This window comes from Sapajus apella, unplaced genomic scaffold, assembly GCF_009761245.1.
Source record: "Sapajus apella isolate SASKATOON/1434 unplaced genomic scaffold, GSC_monkey_1.0 scaffold48, whole genome shotgun sequence".
NCBI classification, from domain to species: domain Eukaryota; kingdom Metazoa; phylum Chordata; class Mammalia; order Primates; family Cebidae; genus Sapajus; species Sapajus apella.
The window spans coordinates 3,374,143-3,382,119 of record NW_022436988.1 but is presented as its reverse complement, the minus strand read 5'-3'; the positions used below and the strand labels follow the sequence as shown (position 1 = coordinate 3,382,119).

Sequence of the window (7,977 nt, the reverse complement as noted above, 5' to 3'; positions counted from 1 at the left end):
CAAAGAGGGACAGCAACCAGGTCACCCCAGGAGGCTCTAGCGGTGACCTTGGCTGTACCAGTCCCCCCAGGTATAAGAGGAGGGTCCCTGACTTGGTTGGGGGGCAGTGCAGCAGGGCCCCTCTGGCTTCTGTGGGGGAAGGGCAGGTGTCTGCCTCCCTGTCCCCTGTACACCACACTTTCCAAGAGTCCCCAGCAGTGGAGCATGGGCCTCTAGTGATGTAGAATTTTTGGTTTTATTCAACTGTCACCTTGGAGCCCAGGGCACCCCAGGACAGGGCTTGGTCACATAGGTTCAAATGGAACCTCATGCAGTCCCCAGAAGCACTGATTCAGCCACACTCAAGCACTGTTGTAGCTCTAACCAGCATCGCACGTCCCCCACTCGCTGAGATTATTTCAGGGGTCTCACTGCCTTTCCTGCAATCTGCCTCCCAGTGCCCTCCAAGCCCAGTCCACCAATATGTCTACATCTGAACCCCACTGGGGGGTCATTTCCCCTGGAGTCCCTAGGCTGCACAGAAGTCAAAGAATGGGCCCAGCCTCCTGGCAGAAGATTCCACAGCAGACAGTATGGCTCCCTCATCCACAAGCTTGGCCACAGAGGCACGGCCAATACCTCTTGGGGTATTGGGTCAGCTTCGACCCAGCTATGACATCTCACCCCACGAGGCTTAGGGCTGTAGAAGGAATTTGAGATCCTAGTATAAGCCAACCTGACTCTTCAAGGCTCATGGCCTGGACAGGGCTTGGGCAGAAGGTCCCCTGGGCACCAGTGGGCAGGGCTGGGGCAGCAGTGACTCACACTGGATTCAGGTCCTCAAGCTCACGGCATAGTGGTGAGAACACGTCTCTTCTGTGGCTCCGCCCACATCGCCGTCTTCAGCACCTGCTTCCCTGGGCAGCAGACGCTGTGCCTGTGTGTCCTGTCCCCTCACCCTTACCTTAGAGTCACCTTCTGAATGCCAGCACCTGTGCTTGTTTGCCTGAGGGCTTTTTCTGGCCTTTAAAGCCACTTTGTCCCCATCCTCCCCACCTCGCATCCCAGGCAATGGGCGGGAAGCACCAGGGTGTTCACACCCCAAAGGAGCAGCCCTCAGAGGCTGGTAGGGCTGCTGTGGGAACACCCAGCTCCTTTGCCCCCTGGTGGGATAATCCCAGGACATGAGCCACGCTCCAGCAGCTGGCTGGATACTCCCCCTGGATGGGCAGCCCTCCGCACCCCGTCTCCCCCACTAGCAGGTTCTGCATCCCCCAACAAACTCCTTATCTCAGTCTGCTCCTGGGGAAACCCTATCTCAGCACCCACTGCAGCCTGCTGATGGGACGAGCTAGGAATTGGAGAGGACATCAGGCCCCGAGCAAGCCAACCCCAGGGCTGGATGGTACAAGAAAGCACCACCTCCTGAAAATGCAGCTAAATCCATCAGGGCTGCGGACATCAGGCAGTGGTGGGCACCTAAGCGTCCAGGGGAGTCAAAGCAAAGTCCTGAGGATCAGGAGCAAGCAGAAGCCACTGAGAAAACAGAAGCAGCAGAGTGAACACGACAGCTCCCAGGAAGACACACAGAGGACCAGCGGGCACGTGGAGCTGCTCAGAGCCCTCAGTCATCAGGAGAACGCAGAGCAAAGCCACAGTGAGGCACCACTGCATACCCACTAGCATGGTTATGATTAAAAACTAGAAAATAACAAGAGCCGCTGAGGAGACAGAGAAATCAGAGCCCCATCACCGCTGGCACGGATATAAAACGGTGCAGCTGCTTTGGAAAGTGGTCTGGCAGAGCCTCAAAAAGCTAAATGTAGAGTTACCATATGACCCACCAATGCCACTCCTGGTATATACCTAAAAGAATTGAGGCCGGGCACAGTGGCTCACGCCTGTAATCCCAGCACTTTGGGAGGCCAAGGCAGGCAGATCACATGATGTCAGGAGTTTGAGACCATCCTGGCCAACATGGTGAAACCTCGTCTCTACTCAAAATACAAAAATTAGCCAGGCGTGGTGGCGTGTGCCTGTAGTCCCAGCTACTCGGGAGGCTGAGGCAGGAGAATCACTTGAACCCAGGAGGTGGAGTTTGCAGTGAGCCGAGATGGCACCACTGCACTCCAGCCTGGGCAACAGAGGGAGACTCCGTCTCAGAAAAAAAAAAAAGTAGGACTGGCATTTAAACAAACTGTGCACAAATGCTTGTAGCAATATTAGACACAACAGCCAAACAGTGGCAGCAACCCAGGTGTCTATCACCAAATCAATGGATAAACACAAGGTCTGTTCACACAACGAACTCTCATTCAGCCGTGGAGTGGAATGAGGCACTGATGCATGCCACAATGTGGACGAACCTGAAGCTGTCACACTAAGTGAAAGAACGCAGACCCAAAAAGCCACATGTCACATGATTCCACTATAGGAAACGCCCAGATAGGCAAGTCCCTAGACAGAAAGGAGACCGTGGCTGCCGGGGGGTGGGGAGAAAGGGGAGGGGAGCGACCGCTTAATGATAATGGGGTTTCCATTTGGAGCGATACGCTTTGGAACCAGGTGGAGGTGATGGTTTGCGACATCATGAATGTACTGAAAGCCACTGAATTGTTCACTTCAAAATGGTTACATGTTACATGATGTGAATTTTGCCTCAGAAGAAGTCCATCTGTATCTCCAATTCAAATACATCTTCCCGGTACTGCCTATTAAAACTATATTGACTTCTTTTTATTATTATGAAAATAAACTGCGCTCAGGTGGAAAAGAAAGCAAATTTCTGCCACATGGATTCTTGGAGGGAGGGGGCGGTCGCAAACCCTGCTCAGGAGGACACGCGCAAGCCATGAAGGGCAGCCGTCCGGGAGTGTCACCATGGCACCCCGCCACCCCTTGTCCGTGTGAGTCCGGGTGCTTTCACCCTTCTCCCTAAGAAAGCAACTGCCCTGCTGAGCTGATGAGCTGCTACCTGAAAACGCCTACAAGGACTGACTACCACTTTGTTCTCACACGCTATAAAGAAATACCTGAGACTGGATCATTTATAAAGAAAAGGGGTTTCATTGGATCACGGTTCTGCAGGCTGTATAGGAAGCATGGCTGGGGAGGCCTCAGGAAACTTAAAACTGTGACGGAAGGCAAAAGGAAAGCACTTCTTATGTGGCTGGAGCGGAGGAAGAGAGAGGAGGGGGAGACGCTGGACACCTTTGAACAACCAGGTCTCCTGAGAACTCGCTCGCTATCACGAGAACAGCAAGGGGAAACACCCCCAACACATGACCCAAACACTGGGGGTTACTAATCTCCCAGCACGAGATTTGGGTGGGGACACAGATCCGAACCATGTCACTGACCTTATGAGCAGCATCTGCAGGTGTCTTCAGTGGGACGTCCTAGAAGGAGCCCACAGGCTGGAGATTCTTGCTCAGTAGGATTTCTAAGCATGGGGTTTCCAGGAGTGGAGTGAGGGAGAGAACCCATGTAGGGCAGGGGGGAGGCTGAACGGGCACAGCCTCAACAGGAGGCCAGCCTCAGCCAGGGCCCACGAGAAAGCTCCGAGAGCAAATGGCACCAGCGCCCCTGCCACCGTGGGACCAGCCCTTATGCCTCCTGTCACCTGGACAGGCACCAGTGGGCAGTTCCTTCCCCACGGAGGGCTGCTGTGGGTTGACAGAGCTGGAGCAGGGCCTCCTGACCCCTCTCCTCCTCTCACCCAGTGGCCTTGAAGGCCAGAGCACAATCCCAGGGAGGTTGGCAAAATTCCCTCCTTCGCCTGACGCCAGCCCTGAGCCAGCTCTGCAGGCCTCCCAGCAGCACCGCTTTGCAGACCTGCGTGAGTGGCTGTTGCCAGCACCTTCCAGGCTGCCCAAAAGCCTCTGGAGTGCACCTGTGACAATTACAGGTTTCGTGGTGCTAAGAGCAGTAACAGTCATGAGAAGGCAGCCCGTGCCCGCCGTGCTGGCTCCTTGTTTACGTGTGCTTCAAGTGCAGTTAATCTCACAGCTAATGTTTAAATGGAAAGAGCAGAAAGACGTTCGTTCTTTTTTTTCCCCTCTAAATAGACGTTGCCCTCACCCAGGGACATGGCTAGGCACGAGGCGTTGCTTACAGGCCTGCCGTGCCCAGGGAATGGCTGCCCTGAACAGCCCGCAGGGGCTGGGTTCCTTACTGCCGCTTCACCCAGTGTTCCTGCGGATTTTACGTGACGGGTGTCCCCCCAGTGATAGCCATGCAGACCCCAGCACCCACAGAAACCAAGCCACCGAAACAATACGGCCCAACAGGAGGGGACCCACAGGGCTCCTGAGCAGAAGGCTGGGCAGCAGCGGAGTCCTGGCAGATGGGCGCCTGTTCAAGTCCTCAGGGGCAGACAGAAGGTTCCACAGAGGTCCTCCCTGCGGCTGCCACCTCCCGGGCTGTGCAGGGCTCAGGGGCAGTTAATGAGGCCTCATTAGCATGGTGATGGGCTGCGCTGCTCGCCGCGTCCACCAGGACCCTTTCACCGTGTTGGTTGTTGCTTTTGTTGTTAATGATGTTCAGGCTGGATCACTTCATAAAAGACGCCGCTCCCCTCCTCCCCCAGCCTTTTCCTAACAGAGCAATGCCATTTTTCCAGGTGGGCCTCCCTCCAGCCTCCACCTCGTCCAGCCCACTGACCCCAGATGCTTGCCCATGCCATGACCCAAGTCGTGCCCGTGGTCTTCTCCTCCCCCTGTGGCTCCACAGGCCAATGCCAGCTTCCAGGTCCTTCCTGCTTTCCTCTGAGCAGCCCATTGATCCTGCGGCTCCTTAACCTGGGGATCTGGGAGGCAGGGGCTCCAGGGATCACTGGGCAGGGACCCTGCAGGGAAGTCCAGGACCAAGACACCCGGGGCCAAGTTAAGCTTGGAGCCTGGAACGACAGCGCGTGCCCCGGGAGCTGCCTCTCCGGTGAGCACTCAGAGTTCTGGTGAGGAGCTGGGGGCACCTGTAGTCACCTTTGAAGTAAAGTTTCTTTCCCAGGTGCTTCAGCAATTCAGGAACAAGCTCAGGTGAAAGGTTGGTAATAAGGGCAGAGGTCTATGCCCCGAAGTAGGGCGTCTCCTCTGAAACCACCGTGGCTTTCCACAGCCGGGCTCCAGAGTGCCAGCCCACCCCCCCCCCCCCCCCCCCCCTCCGCGTGACCTGGAATCCCCCCTCCATGTCCTGGAATCCCCTCCACCCACTCCTTGAACCCCTCCATCTGAACCCTCTCCACCCCCTCCCCGAGCCCTCTCCACTTTGAACCCCCTCCACCGTGAACCCTCTCACCTCCCCTTTGAACCCCCTCACCCCCACCTTCAACCCCCTCCACCTTGAACCTCCTCACCCCCACCTGGAAACCCCTCCCCCCACCTCAAACCCCCTCCCCCCACCGTGAACCCCCCTCCCCCCACCTTGAACCCGGCACACTTAGTCCACGTCTCTCACTGCTGCCCCTTTGCAGGCCTCATGCCGTTACCGCCCTCCCTTGAGTCCCCTCGGCCACCATATCTACTTCTGAAGCTCCCGGCCTCTCAGTGCAGTGTATCAGTCAGCGACTGCAGGGGTAACACTGGGTAACAAACTCCCGCCATGTCACTTCTGGCCTGGCGAGCCTGCGGGCAGGTCTGAGCTCTGCTCGTTACAGACAGGCTTCACTGGCAGCTCTGCTGCAGCTGTTTCAGGAGAGCCTCCTCCAGACCAGGCTGGGCCCGGGCCCGTTCCTCCTGTGTTCATTCTGAAGCCCCGGCTGCAGGAGCAGCGGCTGCCTGAGGCCTGCTCTTCTCCAGGCATCTGTCACTGGAACTCAGGAACCAGGCCAGCCCCGTGAGCCCTGCATGCGTCTTGTCCACAGTCATCTTGCTGGACAGTCAGGCCCTGGAGCGTCAGCAGGGAAGGGAAGTCCACCCTGCCTGCGGTGGGAGGAAGCTGGGAATCCTTGCTAGGAATCATACCGGCTTGAACTCACTTCCCAGGCTGCGCTGCCGGCCCCCCCAGCAGCCAGACCCCCTCCAGCCTGATTCTGGAACCCGCTATGGGCCTCCTCCGGCACAGGCCCTGCAAAGTATCGCATACACTGGGGTTCAAACGCCTACGGTTCTGTGGCCTCTCGTGGTCCTGTTTACCTGCACGGCCCTTTGTGTGGTCCCTGTCATATAGTACATGCTCAACACACATTCTGTAAATGCACGACTAAAAACTCCCATGGGAAGTAGAGAAGTTCCTTTTTAGAGTTTCCTTTCTTGTTAAAGAATAAGTGTGCTAATAGCTTTGTGAAGCCCTGTCCTATGTAGCTGTCAGACACGTTCTATGTCCTTGTTCTTTAACCAAGATACCTGTGCGGGACGTGCTCACAGGCATGTCCCAGCTCTCCATGGCTTTCACCTGTTTAGAAAAGTTTTAAGTTATTAGCCAGTCGGGATTTAGTTTAGATTGTGAGGTCTGGCTCCAGCCAACGGAGATCAGACACAGCAGTGAGGACGACCCCAAATGCGTGAGGGATAAAGCTGTGTGTTTTCCTTTGTTCTCTGTCCTCTCGTGGCAGGATGGTTAGTGAGGGTACCCTTCCTGCAGCCCAGGAAGTAAACATTGTGTTGCTGAAAGATCCTTTGTCTCAGTGCTGATTTTCTTTGAGGCACTGAGCATCTATTTCCAACAACTCCCCATGCACCAGGCTTTCTCTCCATCATTCAGAAGGGCCACATTCACCCCAGCATCCCCACCCCCACCCCCACAGCTCAGCAAGGGAGTGCACTTCCCCCACAGGTTGGGGAGGCGTGGCTGTGCTGGCCCCACCCAGGCCTGAGGCAGGAGCAAGGGGCACCAGCTGCTCCCCTGGCCTCTGCAGAGACCCCTCCAGCAGCTCCGCCACCATCACCGCCACTCAGCCGTGCCCTCTGCCAGCTCACCAACGCCCAACTTTCCTGGCGTGGGAACAACCCACACTCTCCAGCAGGGGGCAAATCATCAAAACTTAAAAGTCCTGGTTAAGACTCAGGGTCAGGAAGGGTCCCGAGCGCATGTGCTGATGAGAATGTGGCTTCACTTCTTCCTTGCAGGGCCATCTGGAGGCTGGCAGGCACGGCAGCCCCATCAGAATCCCACCCTGCCGCAGGCAGGACTGACGCTGGGTCTAGACACACTAAAGCAGACAGGTGAGATGCTGGAGGGAGTTACTGACCCAGGTTGAGCATCAAAGAAACGTCTGTGGAAGGAAGTAATGAATAATGGTCGAGGCGTTGCTTCCGCTGTGCCATGCTAATGTGACCCCAAGGGGCACCTTCCCCACAGGTTGGGGGGACTTGGATGTGCTGGCTCCACCCAGGCCTGGAGCAAGGGGACCAGTTTACCCAGGACCGAGGGGCTCACTGGGATGCAGGATTTTCAGTGCTCACGTCAGGAAAGTCCCAGGCAAGCTGGGACAAATGGGTCACCGTCCGTGAACAAGGAGATTCTTCAGCCCCTTTCCTGTGGCTTGGGATGGGAGAAGCAGAGGCCAGAGGCCCGCGGGTCCTCCCCACCCACTCGCTAGTGCCCAGAGGGGTGCACCAGCCCCTGAGGGTCCTGCCATGGCCACCCACAAGCTGCTCTGAGGGGAGACAGTGGGGCCCCTGGTGGCCGGGAGAGAGACTCAACCTCTCCAAGGTGGGGCCGGAGCTGCCTCATCTCATGCGCTCATGGACACACCCAGAGTTCTGCTGGCAGCAGGAAGCAGGCGCTGGTGGGCTTCTGTTTGCTGATGTCTGTCCTGAGAGGGGGGTGGGCTTGTTTCTGGGACAGCCGAGAAGCAGGATTGCCCCCAACCCGGTGGCTTCCGCCAGGCCAGCCCACCACCGTGTCACCGTGGCTCCTTCAGGAATCACAGACTGGGGTCCTCAGGCACCGCCAGCTCAGGTGACAGCACTGACTGTTTACAGGAGACATCTGAGCCCCTGACGGAAGCTCTGCTGCTGAGGGCGGCCAAGGCACACAACAGGCCCCACGAAGGAACAG

At 57.0% G+C, this 7,977-nt stretch overlaps 1 long non-coding RNA gene across 1 annotated transcript; it reads right to left on the bottom strand.

Annotated features, from left to right (window-relative positions):
• Positions 1-4,086: 4,086 nt before the first annotated feature.
• On the bottom strand, positions 4,087-6,590 carry LOC116525835. Its single transcript, XR_004257844.1, has 3 exons — positions 6,288-6,590; positions 6,157-6,163; positions 4,087-4,097 (listed from the first exon to the last, which is right to left on the bottom strand). It is a non-coding gene; the product is annotated as an uncharacterized LOC116525835 (long non-coding RNA).
• Between the last annotated feature and the right edge of the window lie 1,387 nt (positions 6,591-7,977).